The sequence below is a fragment of the Haliotis rubra genome, unplaced genomic scaffold (assembly GCF_003918875.1).
Source record: "Haliotis rubra isolate DU_JTF1 unplaced genomic scaffold, ASM391887v1 Scf583, whole genome shotgun sequence".
Classification (NCBI taxonomy): domain Eukaryota; kingdom Metazoa; phylum Mollusca; class Gastropoda; order Lepetellida; family Haliotidae; genus Haliotis; species Haliotis rubra.
Window position 1 is genome coordinate 676,499 of NW_025767283.1, and position 17,068 is coordinate 693,566.

Here is a 17,068-nt window from a genome sequence, read left to right on the forward strand (position 1 = left end):
AATAACAACTGTGAGATTTCATCTATCATTTTATGGCCAGGATTTATCAAATGCATCTGCATTAGGTATTCAGTTTCGAAGCCAACATTTTTTAAACTCCAAACAGACATGACACATGGGACATTCGGAATTTGAGATTGGATTGAGATTATTCTGTTTAGAAGGAATGAAATGACACGGAATGATTCCTGACAAAATAACGATAAAGATACAATATAATTGTAACTAATTCAGTGTTTGCTTTACGTTTTCTTTTCAGCTCCCTTTTCGTTTGTTATTCAAGGATAATTTAACTCAGATTTAATGTATTAAGGTGTTTGCCTCCACCAATGCTTTGTAACAGCTTGTAGAAATTAATTTGAAATAAAGACGACTTTGTTTACAAGTGTTCTATGTTAAAATTGAAATTCCTGTTCGCTTTGTATGTGAGTGTTTGTGCTGCGTGTGTGTGTGCGTGCGCGCCCGCGCTTGTGTGTCTGTGGGTGTGTGAGGGGGATGGGGTATGGTGGGGGTAGGGTGTTGTCGCATTTTGTCTTTTTGGCTGACGTAAGAGCTAATAATATTCTTATGTTTCCTTTCTTGTTTTGAATGAAAAACAACAACACTGCATATGTAATCACATATCACTTTATTTTAATCACGTGATGTAGATTAAAACCACTGTACTAGGTGCGGTGTACAGTCGCACACCGGGGTAAACGTTTCACTTTGGTTGTCCTTTCACACAGTATTGTGTTTGTCTGTGTATGAAGATGGAGGATGGAGGGACGTTTAGATATGTTCTCTCACATAAAGGTGGGATTTGTACTGTGGTTCTCTAAAGGAGGGGCTAAAGGTGACTCACGTGAGGTGAAATTGGGTTTAACGTCGTGCTTGAGAATATTTCGCTCATATGACGACGTGCATGCGTGTGTATGTGTATGTGCGGCTGCTTGTACTAGCCCAGACTGAAGCTGGTTTTATAGTGCTAGCCCACTGAGATACCATGCCGCAGTGAAGCATGAATACCCCACTCAGACACATTATACTGACTCCGAGCCGACCAGTCCTTGTTGTACCCATTAATGCCGAGCGCCTGGCACGGACCAACAAGTACCATATTTTAACATCTTTTGGTATGACGCGGTCGGGGATCGAACCCGCGACCTTCCGCTCTCCGGGCGGACGCTCTAACCACTACACCACGGAGGCGGTCGAGGGTCTAAAGATGGAGTGACGTGTAGATGTGGAACTGTTCACTCACATAAGGCTGCATCTGGTGCTAGGGTGCTGTGTAGAGGAGGCTGAAGGGTGGAGAGACGTGTAGATTTGGAACTGTTCCCTTAGAAGCCTCTCATAATCGTGTAGGGAAAACATATCTTCGTTGTTGATGGCCGCATAAGGAGACTCATGATCATTTGCGTCACTTGATAGTCTATCTCCTACCACAGTTAGGTATGTACCGCATTTGCTGAGAAAACAAGCATGATACAAATGGTTACATAAAAACACATTTACCGAATTCCATATGCATCACAATGTTGCTCAGGATGACAAATAGTGACTACAATGTGTTTCATGCATTTTTTCAAATACGATGGATACCTCATCGACTGAAGTCAGAAAGCCATATCTTCACTTCAGGTTTGACAAACATCCTGAAATCGTCTCTTTATCACATTAACAGCATGAAGTAGTCTATTTATCATATTTATATTATATTTATTATATTTTCATGTCACAATTGCCTCCTTTACAAAAGTCGTCAGCTGATTCGTATTCTCTATCACTACAGTTATCAGCAGCACAAAGTAGTTCCTCGTTCAAACTTAAACAAATCAAAAACACATACAGAATAAAGTCCGATATTTATCATTGATATTCCGTGTTTGGAAGAACAAGAATGTTACAAACATCATTTAAAGCTCTTTTGTGTTGCGCCAAAGGGAACGCGCATTAATTAATGTAAACAACACCGCGGCGATGACGGCAAGGATCAGTGGTCCGGCCTTCTTCGTGGGATGTTTGTCGCGCGACAATCAAACACTACGCTACAGACAGCAGGATATCAATGTTTTGTAGCATGAAAGGTAAAGGAAGCGTCCCACACAGTCATATATCGCTGCCATACCTGCTAAATGACTTTGAAACGCCTTCTCATTACGAGGCCTAATTGATCTTAATTGGTCTCACCAGTTGTCCCAATTTTGGCAGTGAGATACAACACCTGCATGGTCCAGTGCACAACAGACTGCCAAAAATGGGAAATCACCGTTTGCTGGATGCTGGAAACGTGTAAAAGAGATTGGATTTCGATGCACTGTGACATATCATGAAACAATTACGTCCTTTGAATAAATTATGTTTTAAAGAAACTTATTGAAATGGTTTTCATTATAACGATTATATACATACCTCACGGTATGACCATCTGTAATTAAACATTATCAATTAGCAAACTATCAACTCAAAAGATATATCAAAATATATATAAATGTGATATTTCTAAAACAAAACTATAATTTGTCATTGTATAATTGTTTAAGGTAATGGTAACGCTACATGTCGTGTTACAAGCAATGATTTTCACAACACCAATGCAGTTTGATTTCGCCGATATGTGTAGCATACCACTCCTGATAGAGTAACTGTTTGGTGAATCTCGTCAACTATTTAAATGGTCTAAGTTATTTGTAGGCGGTGGGGTTAGCTAGTGGTTAAAGCGTTCACTCGTCACGTCGAAGTCCATTTCTGCTGAAGCTGGAATATTCCTAAAAGCGGCGTAAAACTACACTCACTCACCCTAAGTTATTTTGTTCACTCACGTGCGTGAAATACGCATCATGACGGGAACCGCACGTAAAATTTCAAAATCATCATCACTAGACCAGTCTGACTGACTGAGTTTAGTTTTACACCGCTTTTAGCAATATTCCAGCAATATCACGGCAGGACCAGTCTGACGGTTACACTTAACCGCCAACTTCCTTGTTCATGTTTGTGAGTGCATGTTCATTATGTTTTCCGTTGTTCATCTGACTACATATGGAACATCACATGCCACACAGTCAGGTTTTATAAGTACAACTTCAATAAGGGAGATATCAGTACATACGTCGTGCATCCTTGCAGACAAGGACGGCAACTGCTGCAACTACAACTGAGACAGCAGTGAGGATGATGGAGTAAGCTGCAACAACAGGGACGATGTCGTCTACGTTGCCAAGTGGTACTGGAGACAAATATACTCTGTTTATGAAGATGATTAGTTGGTTGCTGTTTAACGCCGCACTCAGCAATATCCCAGCTATATGTAATTGGTGGTCTGTAAATAATCGAGTCTGGACCAGGCAATCCGGTGATCAACATCATGAGCATCGATCTATTCAATTGAGATACAATGACATGTGTCAACCAAGTCAGCAAGCCTCACCACCGAAACCTTTAATTGCCTCTTACGACAAGCATGGGTTACTGAAGACCACTTTTCATCCGGATCTTATGTGGGTTATTAACAATGAGAACTGCATCTGTACATGTACAAGTACGTTTTGCTATTGTGAGAACATTTAGTTTATGAGTTCTTGAAGGGTGAAAGACGAGCTTCAGTGTCGTAGGTTTGCAGTCAATACAGATTTAAAGACGTTTTTTGACCAGCTCGAAAGTTAATTTATTATTTATACGCAAAGACTATATTACAATTATGTATTGTTTGGTTATCATTTCCTTATTGCCAGGGGCGGTGGGGTAGCCCAGTGGTTAAAGCGTTGGCTCGTCACGCCGAAGACCCGGGTTCGAATCCCCACATGGGTACAATTTGTGAAGCCCATTTCTGGTGTCCCCCCGCCGTGAGGTAGCTGGAATATTGCTAAAAGCGGCGTAACACCAAACTCAGTCAGTCAGTCCTTATTGCCACATGACAACTCACCGTCTATTTCCTCATAGCTCCCATCTGTTTCCACCTCACGGATATTAACCACCACGCTGAAATTCAGACTTTAGAATTAATTTTAGTTCAGGTTATTGGTGTGGAAACATTTCCTGGATCGTGATGTACGTAATGGATGTTAAACTATGACTATATCTGGAGTATCTGCCATTCGTAATAACTCGTCCCTTTCCGTAACCTCTCGTAGCCATGTCCGGGAGAAATATTCCCTCTGCCAATCAGGATACGCGTATGTAGAGAAGAAATTGGGTCAAACTAGTTAGCTGAAATCATTTTCATTTTGGTTTGCATACTTTTTCCCCAGACACTTCAAGTATATTTTAATTATTGCATAGTCCTCCTACGTTTCCTGAATTTTAATAGCCAGGATATTTTAACATTATAAAGTATTTAAGCATGTTAAACACAACCTTGACTATTTCTTTCTCTCTGCGCTGTTGCGCTCGGACAGAGTCAAGTTCAGTAAAATGGCTACGAGAGGGGTACGAGTCTTCTTTCAGGTGACAGAAAGGAACGAGTAGTTACGAATGGAGTATCAATGCTTAACAATAAGGTATATAGAGAATACTACACGAGGTCTCATTACATACGAATTATACGAAACGAGTGTCCTTACTATGGTATCTGACCGAGCGAAAGCGAGGTCAGATAACACAGGAAGGTCACGAGTTTCGTATAATTCGTATGTAATGAGACATAGTGTGGTATTTTATTTATTACCCACGTCTTGCATGCATTAAATTGACAAAATAGCGTATTTTTGTTATGTTTTTGGTTTCAAACCGAAACCGGTTTCATAAAGAGGTTGCGGAAGAGTTTGTACTGTAGTATAATATTTGCATGACGTCACCCCGTAATGACGTCACTGCCTTGGTAACCGACGGCACGATGCATGTCAGTTGTCATCGCTTCGTACAGCCTTCTACAGTAAACTACTCCGTAGCACCTCGTTTCTTGGTTTCCAGTTGCTTCATTCGGCTAACATCACTGGTGGAAACATTGCGTTTATGTTTTTCGACGGATATAATGTCTCAGTTCGACTCACAATTAAACACCGACACGGCAACGTTCGCAATGTTTACATTCCCACAATGCATTGAAGTTGTAGAATGAATGAATTCACGTGTTTGTTATGAATGAAAAAATAGTTACGTCAGAATATGACCTAATTGAGAGGTCATCGGTTATCCAATCGAATCGTTAGAATCTCAGGTCAAGTCGTTACGACACAGGTCAACGCGATACGACACTCGTGTGACGTACGAGATTAGTATGCAACTACCCATACGCTGACCACGTGGGTAATAAACTATAATACACTTAAGAAGGTTATGTTGTACTTGCTATTTCTTAAAATGTACATGAAAACATTCCCGAATTTCATCCTGATCTTCCACTGATGAGGAAATGCACTGACAGTGAAACGTTACAGTTATCATTGGTACGAATTCTAAATCGAACTACAATTATTCGCAATAAATATATTACATGCCAATGATATGAAACGATAATTACCCAGCAGAATGTCTTTCTGAAATAGAATAGACAAGAAAACACAGACAAAGAAACGTATGAGAATAACGAGTAAGTGTTGAAACTGAACAGACTATGAATGTTTCATCCTGCTTCCTATTTCGTGAGTTGTCGTATTTACAGCATGAAATACGAAGACCATCAGTCATGTTTGCAGAAAGGGCAGAGAAAACTCCATATATTCTGTTCGGGAAGTAAATCATTCGAGTGTGGATTGTTTTGTTGGCTGTTTAACGCCGGACTCCAGCAATATTCCAGCTATATGACGGCGGTCTGTAAATAATCGAGTCTGGACCACATAATGCAGTGATCAACAGCATGAACATCGATCTGCGCAACTGGAAACCGATAACAAGTGTCAACCATGCAAGCGATCCTGAGAACCCGATCCCGTTAGTCGCCTCTTACGACAAGCATGGGTTGTTGAAGATCAATTCTAACCCGGATCTTCACAGGCCCACTCAAGTGAGAGGTGTATGGACCTGTACCCATGCAGTTCACATGGCTCCTTTCTAATTCCTCACATTACATGCATGGTATTTTCGTGATATCAAATGACAGTGATACTGTACCAATCTCGTATACTGAAACTGAAACGTTTTAGTTTTCATGGATTTCCAGTTGCCTCATACACTTACGACGGGGTTGAAGCTGAATATGACTTTCATTGTCCTCCATACTTCGTACACCAGATCTGAAACGTAGATAACGTTCAATAACAGCTGACTGAGTCCTGGGCCCACTTGCACAAAGCGATCTTAGCGCTACAATGATTGTAACTCCTATTCTCCAAAATAGGCTTAAGATAGTCGTAGCGCTAAGATCGCTTTGTGCAAGTGGGCCCAGATTAATATATTTTAACTGTAATATCTAAGTCACTTAATTCATGAATCATCGCTTTACCTACTGCAGATACAGATGCCATACTACAGACCATAGTAGGAACAGTCAGTATGGTTTTAGGTCGCTTTCAGCAATATTCCAGCTATAGTAAAGGTGAGGTGAAATTGGATGTAACGTCGTACTTGAGAATATTTTGCTCATATGACGACGTGCATGCGTGTGTATGTGTATGTGCGGCTGCCTTTACTAGCCCAGACTACAGCTGGTTTTATAGTGCTAGCCCACTGAGATACCATGTCGCAGTGAAGCATGAATACCCCACTCATTTTAGTGACTCAGGGCCGACCAGTCCTTGATGTACCCATTAATGCCGAGCGCCAGGCAGGGACCAACAAGTACCATATTTTAACGTCTTTTGGTGTGACGCGGTCGGGGATCGAACGCAGCAATGGTAAAACAGCAATGGGCTTTACACAAGCTTCATATACCAACAGTGTACGTACCTGTGCTGACGATCTCCTGAAAGGTAAACGAAACCCAATTATGCAGCAAATGTAAATCTTCGACAGCATCAACATCGAAGCAATAATATTAGTCATAAAATATTACCATCAATTTTGAAAAGAAATAAACTGAAATGAACTACAGTATACATTATAACATATTTATTATTCATTTTTATAATACCTTTCTTCACTCTTTTACAAACACATATCACACCGACAGCAGTGATGATGATGATCAGGACAGAGGAGACAACGGCTACAGGGACAGCGACGCCGACGGTGGGGGGTCTAGGTTCGAAACCATCTAGAAAAATGATGCAGATGAACTCAAAAGGAACATTGGCAAGCTGGCTTTTGGATTGCAATGAGCTATGGTTTAGTGCGGCTCCCACTGCCACATCCCAAAGAGTTGGTTTAACGGAGCGGTAGGCTAATGGTTAAAGCTTTCGCTCAGTTTTTTTTCAGCAGGTGTCTTCGTGGGTAAGTTTAGTTTTAGGAAATTGGAAAATGTATGGCATCCCTGGCATCTAATTTAGTCTTTTTGTTGCCTTATGTCGTCAGGATATGTATGAGGACTTTGAATGGATAGGTATGGGTTGCTACCAACGATACCAGTAAAGAAATAGAATACTATTCCATTCATGGTCATGCATTATAAAAACATCTTTTATACATTGCAAATCCGTTATTAAAGGAATAGTTGACATCCTCAAGAAAGCTTTTTACGAACTCTCAATCAGAAACCATGATACTTCTAAAGTTGCCTGTATTGCCAGGGCACCTAGACTGATGCATTGTGTGTAGTTTGATGTTTCCAGGTTATGTAGCATAATTACAATACAATCTTACGTTGAATATCCGACCCGTGAAGATGCGGGCTAGAATTGATCTTCAGTAACCCATGCTTGTCGTAAAAGGCGACTAACGGGATCAGGCGGTCAGGCTCGCTGACTTGGTTGACACATGTCATCGTATCCCAATTGCGCACAGCGATGCTCATGCTGTTGATCACTGGATTGTCTGGTCCAGACTCGATTATTTACAGACCGCCGCCATATAGCTGGAATATTGCTGAGTGCGGCGTGAAACTAAACTCACCCACTCACTTACGTTGACGTTGAGTCAGGTGTCGTGATGCACTCCCATGTGTGTTGTTGACGTGACACGTGTACAGTCCAGACACAGATACGTCTACAGCTGGTATAGACAACACAGCCTCCCCCTGTCCTGTAATCACCGTCTGTCTGGATGTGTTCCACCAGGTTACAGTGCAGGCAGGGTTACAGTCAGCAGAACATCTCACTTTTAGTGGGTCACCTTCTGATGCATCTTGGTTACCGCTAAACAGCAACGTGTCTGGTCCATCTGAAAAGGACAAAGAATGTGATGTATTTTTCTGTCATAAAGTATACCTTGTCATTGTTTAGCTATACGATATCTAGTAACTGTGATGTTGTCGTCTTCCAAAGGTTAGAATACTCGCCCCGAGCAACCTTGCTGGTCATGCGGGACGACTTGATGGACCGTGTTGTTAGATGGTCAAGTCTTCTGATTTGGTTCGTAACCATATTATACCAATGGTTCATTTCTTTGTAAACAGACCATAAAATATCACAGTGTACCCTTTCGTCTTTTTGGTTCTCTACAAGGTTGTGTCATATCTCCTATTTTATATATTAATAGTATTATATATTACTAATGGAATTAACAACTCTGATAACTGTTTTATCGTGAACGTTTCAGAATATTGCAGTTTCTCATCCGTTGTCTTGATGGAAAGCGTGGAGTGGTATATAAATGTCTGCACACCACCCTACGGACAAACTGTTTACATATCAACATTTGCTAAATTTCTATTTGTCATTATTTCCCGCATGATAGTGACATATTTCATTGAAATAGGATGGCAAGCTAGAGTAAGATATCATTTAAAGGATCCAACATTCTACACCTTCTCTTAGGTTACTTGTTCAACACAACATTTTCACTTCGCTGACACCAACCATTATTCTTAAAAGTGTGGACCAAGTTCTCCATGTCACAAAACATTTAACTCGTATCAGAGTGAGTGACTGAGTGAGTTATTATTTAACGTCACCTCGGCAATATTTCAGCCATATCGTGACGAGAACAATTAATTGGTATACATAGTAAGTAATAGTAAATTATAAAAACCAGTCTACGAAGGAAAGTAAAATAACTCGATTATCACAGAGACGAATTTAAAACTAGTAATTAAATCTAAAACAGTTTAACTATAGATGACAATACAACATAAAAACGGGCAATAGATCGCCAACAAATGAAGGTAGGACACCATAGTAGGGACTTATAGTGCCTTATAGTGCCTTTGCTACCTGCATAGACCCTAGCTGGATTTACAGCATTCCGTCAGCAGCTGGCGATTGTAGGAAATATTTAGCCAAACTTTAAATGAAGATAGATTAATGGATTAGTGGCACTCTTTGCCCTTCCCCAGCCAACAAGTGTTTTACATCTGGATTCTATAACATGATAAATGAGGATAAAACTTTATGGTAGCGCTCATCGCTATCGTAATCAGTCCCCGCAACGACATCCGTGTAAAAGTGAGTGAGTGAGTTGGGTTCTACGCCGCTTTTAGCAATATTCCAGCAATATCACGGCGGGGGACACCAGAAATGGGCTCCACACATTGTACCCATGTGGGGAATCGAACCTTTGCCCTGACGAGCGAACGCTTTAACCACTAGGCTACTGGGAAACTAATCGTGCTCAGATTTCCTGTACACTTACTGAGTACAATAAGAAGCTGAGTCCGCATCTCAAGAGACTCGTCACTGTAATGCGTGCCTGGGGTGTATACACCGGCATCCTGCACGTCAACTGACCAGCGTCCTTCCTTCCAGGGATGTATTGAGACTTAGCTGAATCCTCGTCCCGTTCTCTGTATGTGTGTTGATACTTGTAGACAGAAGTTCATTTCCCCTCACAATGAACTGGACAGTGGAGTCAGTTGGCTTGAGTTTCTCCTTATGGTATGTTGTAGAATATATATTAAAATCCGTAAAGGACTGGTTGATACTCCAGGACATGTTGACGCTTTGTGACACGGGCGACAGTGTTGGTATGAGAAGCTGAAATTACATATTACAAACATAAGGACAGTATACAGTTGATTAAGTGAAAGGTACATGCAGAGATGCATGACCATACCAACAATGCCAGAACAAGATATATCAGACATCCACAGCTTTATATGTAAGAAGTGGAATCATTATCATTTCCTGTTATGGTGGTTTACCTTCTACTCACGAACTTGAGATAAACAATGGGTATCTTAGTAATACCCCTTTCGTTGTTCCGTACGTTCGTGTTTCGGATATATACACGTGGAGAGAGTTATTGCAACACTTATGATCGATAACGTCAAGCAACCATAGTTATCATCAATAAAAATAAATCAATTTTTCGTCATGTTTGCTTCTCTTAAAATACTACGGTTTTTCGTTTAATTAAATTTAATTTCACCATTCAATTATTTATTCCTTGAGAGTCAGTATATACAGATAGTACGTGTAATTAGGGTTTGGATAAGTTCATTTCATATGGTTCACGGCGACTTATTGATACTATGAATAGAGCATTAAAACATAACATTCACAACATACAAATATCACAAAACAGTAAAACACAACATTCACAACATACCACTGTAGCAAAACAGTAAAACACAACATTCACAACATACCACTGTAACAAAACAGTAAAACATAACATTCAAAACATACCACAGTAACAAAACAGTAAAACACAACATTCACAACATACCACTGTAACAAAACAGTAAAACACAACATTCACAACATACCACCGTAACAAAACAGTAAAACACAACATTCACAACATACCACTGTAACAAAACAGTAAAACACAGCATACCACTGTAACAAAACAGTAAAACACAACATGCCACTTGCATCCCAGGGCACATTGCTTTTTGCCCTCGAAAACAGTGAGGGGTAGATCCCCTATTTACCCACCGAAAAGATAGCTTTTTCCAAAAACATCGTGCAGTGGAACTGTAAAGGACTACAGACTAATTTCGATGAAATACAGCCATTAGTCCAGATTAACTCCATCGGCATTTTGTCTGCAGGAAACATATATAGACACGCAATTTTACCTTACGTCAGTTTAAAGCCCAATATTGTTTTTTCTCCTCCGGGTGAACGGACCTCGTGAGGATCTTCTATCCTTGTGGGGCAGGATCTTATACACAGCCCTGTTACACTCAAAACTAATCTCCAAGCTGTAGCAATAGTATCAAGATCAACAGTTTATCAAAGGTTCTAAATGACTCTTTTTGTGGATGATTTTAATATTTCTTGTCGCGGTAAAAAACTGCATACTATTGAACGGCAATTGCAGTTGTGTTTAAAAAAAAAAAAAATGGTGTCTTGAAAACGGCTTTGAATTATTTTCTAAATAGAAAACTAATTGTATTCATTTCTGCCGTAAATATAAACCGCATAAAGACCCAGAACTATCTTTAAATGGCTCTCCCATCAAAGTTGTTAAGGAGGTCAAGTTCTTGGGTCTAATCTTTTACTCACATTTAACGTTTCTGGCACACATTAAATCCCTTTGTAATAGGCGCTTAGCGCTTGAAAGATGTGAAAGAGACGCCCAGTGACAGCAGAACGATGCAGATGTGTGACAAGTGTCAGCTGGCTACTGAAGTAATATGCTTTGCGTTGTGTTTTATAATTGGTCTCTTTGCATGGATAGTATTTGTTGTCTGCAGGTTCTGTGTTAATGATTCCTGACAGGTTTTCCCAATTTAAATCCATTAAAGTCACAACTAAAAGAGTATTACGTTTCCATACTTGTTTATTCAAAAATGTGTAAGGAAGTTAGATCAAAACAAACTAGTGGCTAACGAACAAACAGACGTGTATGTTTAGTACATGGAGTATCATTCTTATACAGTCTTACTGGCAGCGAGTGTATGTACCCCTACATCGAGTTAACGCTCGAGCCGTGTTTGTCTAGTACATGGAGTATCATTCTTATACAGTCTTACTGGCAGCGAGTGTATGTACCCCTACATCGAGTTAACGCTCGAGCCGTGTATGTCTAGTACATGGAGTAACATTCACAGATAGTCTTACTGGCAGCGAGTGTATGTACCCCTACATCAACTTAACACTCGAGCCATGTGTGTCTAGTACATGGAGTATCATTCACAGGCAGTCTTACTGGCAGCGAGTGTATGTACCCCTACATCGAGTTAACGCTCGAGCCGTGTATGTCTCGTATATTGAGTATCATTCATATACAGTTTTAACGGCATCGAGTGTATGTACCCCTACATCGACTTAACGCTCGAGCTGTGTATGTCTGTCTAGTATATGGAGTATCATTCTCAGATAGTCTTACTGCCAGCGAGTGTATGTTTCCCTATATCGAGTTAATGCTCGAGCCGTGTACGTCTGTCTAGTACATGGAGTATCATTCTCAGATAGTCTTACTGGCAGCAAGTGTATGTACCCCTACATCGAGTTAACGCTCGAGCCGTGTATGTCTGTCTAGTACTTGGAGTATCATTCACAGGCAGTCTTATTGGAAGCGAGCGTATGTAACCCTCCATTTAGTTAACGCTCAAGCCGTGTATCTCTTGCCCATGGAGTATCCTTAAGATACTCTCTTTCTGGCAGCGAGTGTATGTACCCCTACATCGTGTTTACGGACGAGCTGTGTATTTGCCTAGTACATGGAGTATTATTCTTATACAGTCTTACTGGCAGAGAGTATATGCACCCCTACATCGTGTTAACGCTCGAGCCGTGTATGTCTAGTACATGGAGTATCATTCACAGGCACTCTTACTGGCAGCGAGTGTATGTACCCCTACATCGAGTTTACGCTCGAGCCATGTGTGTCTTGTACATGGAGTATCATTCACAGATAGTCTTACTGGCAGCGAGTGTATGTACCCCTACATCGAGTTAACGCTCGAGCCGTGTTTGTCTAGTACATGGAGTATCATTCACAGGCACTCTTACTTGCAGCGAGTATATGCACCCCTACATCGTGTTAACGCTCGAGCCGTGTATGTCTAGTACATGGAGTATCATTCATATACAGTCTTACTGTCAGCGAGTGTATGTACCCCTACATCGTGTTAACGCTCGAGCCGTGTATGTCTAGTACATGGAGTATCATTCACAGGCACTCTTACTTGCAGCGAGTGTATGTACCCCTACATCGAGTTAACGCTCGAGCCGTGTTTGTCTAGTACATGGATTATCATTCATATACAGTCTTACTTGCAGCGAGTGTATGAGATCACTTCTGACAAAAGACTCTGTAAAGCTTTATTTCATGAATAAACCCTTGTCAGGCCCTTATCTCTCTCCGCTAGAGTGCACACCACTTTTGAATCCCCAGCCAACTTCCAGGTCACTATGACCGCGAATCGGCACTTTCCTGGTCGCGTGGCCTATGGCTCAAGCCAACAGTTCCTGGTCACGTGCACTATTGTGATCACTCAACATGGAGGTAAGTGTTGTTTGTCCTAGCAATGAATTTTCACATCAATAAACTATATTATGTTGATCTCAGCGAAACAATTTAATGTGAATATCCTATGATTTCTTTGGTTTTCGTAAAGAAAGCTTGTTGGGCTTGTTGTATCCCTTGTTCTATGTACTTTTTTTTCTCGTCTTCACTGATGGCAGTGCTTTTACGAGACTTGGACCGAATCTCTTGTTTCATTCTGTGATATTTTGCGAGTTCAGAGAGGACCAAACGAAATTCTTCCTCTGAGATTTTACTGTCAGTGAGTGCGGTGGAAATACGGTCGTCTATGGTGTTTAACTTTGCTTCGGCTAGAATTCTAATTTCGTCGTGTTTCAATGCTTAATGCTTTGTAATCTACGGGATGCAAACTTAAACACCAACCCCACCAGCCCTGACACCCCAGCTGTTATTAAATGCCCAGCACTATGGGTGCGGCTACGATGGTGGTCAACAAACCGACACCTACTGCTCCTAATCCCATGCTGGTTGCCATAAGGGTGGTATCAGTCCCATCCACGAAATTGAAAGCTTTATGGTATTTCATACATAATGCTGTCCGTATGTCTCGATCTTGTTCTTGTTGACGTTTTATGTCGCATAACTGTCTCAAACGAAACCCGTCTACGGTTTCCATTGTTTTTGCTACTTCTTCTACGACTGGGTACAGCCTCATCCTGTGTTTGTGTATTATATATTATAAGATAAAATTTAATTGGTTTTTCGTTACTCTATGTACTAGACAGACATACAGAGCTCGAGCTTTAACTCGATGTAGGGGTACATACACTCGCTGCCAGTAAGACTTTATATGAATGATACTCCATGTACTAGGCATACACGGCTCGAGCGTTAACTCGATGTAGGGGTACATACACTCGCTGCCAGTAAGACTGCCTGTGAATGATACTTCATGCACTAGACATACACGGCTCGAGCGTTAACTCGATGTAGGGGTACATACACTCGCTGCAAGTAAGACTGTATATGAATGATACTACATGTACTAGACATACACGGCTCGAGCGTTAACTCGATGTAGGGGTACATGCACTCGCTGCCAGTAAGACTGTATATGAATGATACTCCATGTACTAGACATATACGGCTCGAGCGTTAACTCGATGTAGGGGTACATGCACTCGCTGCCAGTAAGACTGTCTGTGAATGATACTCCATGTACTAGACATACACGGCTCGAGCGTTAACTTGATGTAGGGGTACATACACTCGCTGCCAGTAAGACTATCTGTGAATGATACTCCATACTAGACACACACGGCTCGAGCGTTAACTCGATGTAGGGGTACATACACTCGCTGCCAGTAAGACTATGTATTAACTTCGTGGTCAACTATTGACGCGTCTGAGGAGTCTATTCTACTTAAACCTAAATTCTTAACCGGTTTCGCCATTCGGAATATCGCAACTGGTTTCAGTATAATAAGCGCCGTAAAAGCACGTGCATATTGCTTCACGCTTCGAAATGTTGACGTGTAAATTCCTATTGACGCTATATAAAACTCACAAACCATACTTTTCATCCATACGCACGAGTGACTGCACGGTGAAAGGTACGAAGGTAGCAATGACTGATGATAGTGATGATAACTTATTTTTGACGCAGAGCAGGTTTTTGCAAAATGCATTTACGGAAAGTGACATTAACTCAGACTTTGAACATCTTCTTGAAAGTGAAATTTCTAATATAGACTTTGTTGTGTGAGTGGAAGATGACTTTGAGCAAAATAATTCTTCGGATGAAGAAGTATTACGTGCAACACAAAACTTTGAAAAAGCGCAAGAACACCTTCCTGAAAAGATCTTAAATAAAGAATCTGAGTCCCGATTCGGCACACCTCTAACTGTTGAGGAAATCACCAATTTGGAAAGGTTGGCTAAAAATAAACATACGGAAAAGAAAAGACACTGGGCTGTACGGGTTTTTAATGCATGGTATCAGGAAAGGAAAGGTGTCAGTGGTGGTCTGGGACGGTGTCTCCTGAATCTCAGTGATGATGATTTCTGTCGACATCTAGTTTCCTTTATAACGGAAGTCAAGAATCAGAAAGGGGAGGAATATCATGGGAACACCATCAATAAAATTCTTAGCTCAATTTAGTAAATTCCTAAGACAAAACGACAAAGACATAAACATTTTTAGTGATTTTGAATTTGCTGCTGTTCGCCGAATTTTGGATGCAAAAATGAAAGCCTGTTACTACGTAAATTGTAATAAAAACGTAAATTGTAATAAGAAATTGACGTAAATTGTAATACGCAAATTGTAATAAAAATTGACGTAAATTGTAATAATTTTCGTTGCGGTAAAATGTAATAAATATTTACGTAAATTGTAATAACAGTTTTAATCACTCGTAAATACGCGGGTGTTTGTTTTTCGTTGCATTTCATTCATCAAATAAACTTGTTAGGGCGATAACTCAAGAAAGAAATGATGGATTTTGTTCAAATTTGGTACCAAGGTATATTGCGAGATTCACCGACACAAGTGAAATGGAGTGACCTTGAGATAATTTTCAAGGTCACAGCAAAAATCTGAGGGTTTTGCCAATATAAAGATTGTTAGCGCGATAACCCAAGAAAGAACTGTCAAATCTGAGCCAAATGACGAAAATGATATTCGTCCTGATATATAATCGATATAAAATCTCTTTCTGTCCTCTGTATCATGTCTTTTCGCAAATATCTTTTAAGGTTTTGATATGTATAAATATAAAGTGGGGTGGGGTGGGGGTGGGTTTCTAACGGGTATATCAAATCAAATTAGACATTTGTATAGCGCTGCATATCCTGCTCATGTGCGCTTAGTCGAATGCTCGTTTGAAGAGGATGGTTTTGCGACAAGATCGGAAACTGTTGATATTTTCCGTTTTCTGACATTTTCAGGTAATCAATTCCAGAGTACAGCACCCGGTCCGCTAAATGATCTCTCTCCGTATGTTGTGGTTCGGACAAATGGAATAGCCTAGCTGACTAGCAATGAAATGCATCACAAATTAAACTTCAAGAAACAAAATATGCAAGAAACATTTTTGTATGTTTGAGATTGGTAGAGGTCGGCTAGAATCAAACTTAGATATTAAACTGCACAAAAAGGCAATTTGAAACTACAATCGCTTGGTCAAATGATTCCCCGTTCGGTTTACTGAAAGAACTCGAGAAAGAAATGATGGATTTTGTTCAAATTTGGTACCAAGATTATTGATAAGATTTACCGACACCACTTGAATTTAGTGACCTTGAGGTCATTTTAAAGGTCACAGCGAAGGTGTAACAGTTTTGCACATGCCAAGCTTGGTAGCCGCGAACTTAGGAAAGAATTAATAGATTTTGATCCAATTTTATATCAAGGTGTATTGGCAGGAATCCCCCTACACCAATTGAAACACAATATGCAAAAAACATGTTGTATGTTGGTAAAAGTCAAACATAGATATTAAACTGCACAAAAAAGCAATTTTAAACTATAATCGCTTGTTCAAGTGACTCCCCCTTCATGTTTACTGAAAGGGCTTGTTTTGGAGACAGTACCCACCCCCTTTCAGTTGACGTCATCATAAGGATATAACTCATCCTAAAGTTTTCACTTATTCATACATAGTGTCAAGGGTTCAAACTAAATACTGAATGGTCACACAAGTGTCAGCTCTCAATATGTTGTATATTTGGACAC

General features: G+C 40.4%; 2 long non-coding RNA genes across 2 annotated transcripts; both read right to left on the reverse strand.

Moving 5' to 3' along the window:
- Positions 1–277: 277 nt before the first annotated feature.
- Positions 278–16,848, reverse strand: LOC124254813. The gene is made up of 3 exons (XR_006892559.1): positions 16,838–16,848; positions 8,163–8,166; positions 278–373 (listed from the first exon to the last, which is right to left on the reverse strand). It is a non-coding gene; the product is annotated as an uncharacterized LOC124254813 (long non-coding RNA).
- Positions 1,133–4,336, reverse strand: LOC124254811. Its single transcript, XR_006892557.1, has 4 exons — positions 3,908–4,336; positions 3,095–3,211; positions 2,395–2,410; positions 1,133–1,450 (listed from the first exon to the last, which is right to left on the reverse strand). It is a non-coding gene; the product is annotated as an uncharacterized LOC124254811 (long non-coding RNA).
- Positions 16,849–17,068: the final 220 nt, after the last annotated feature.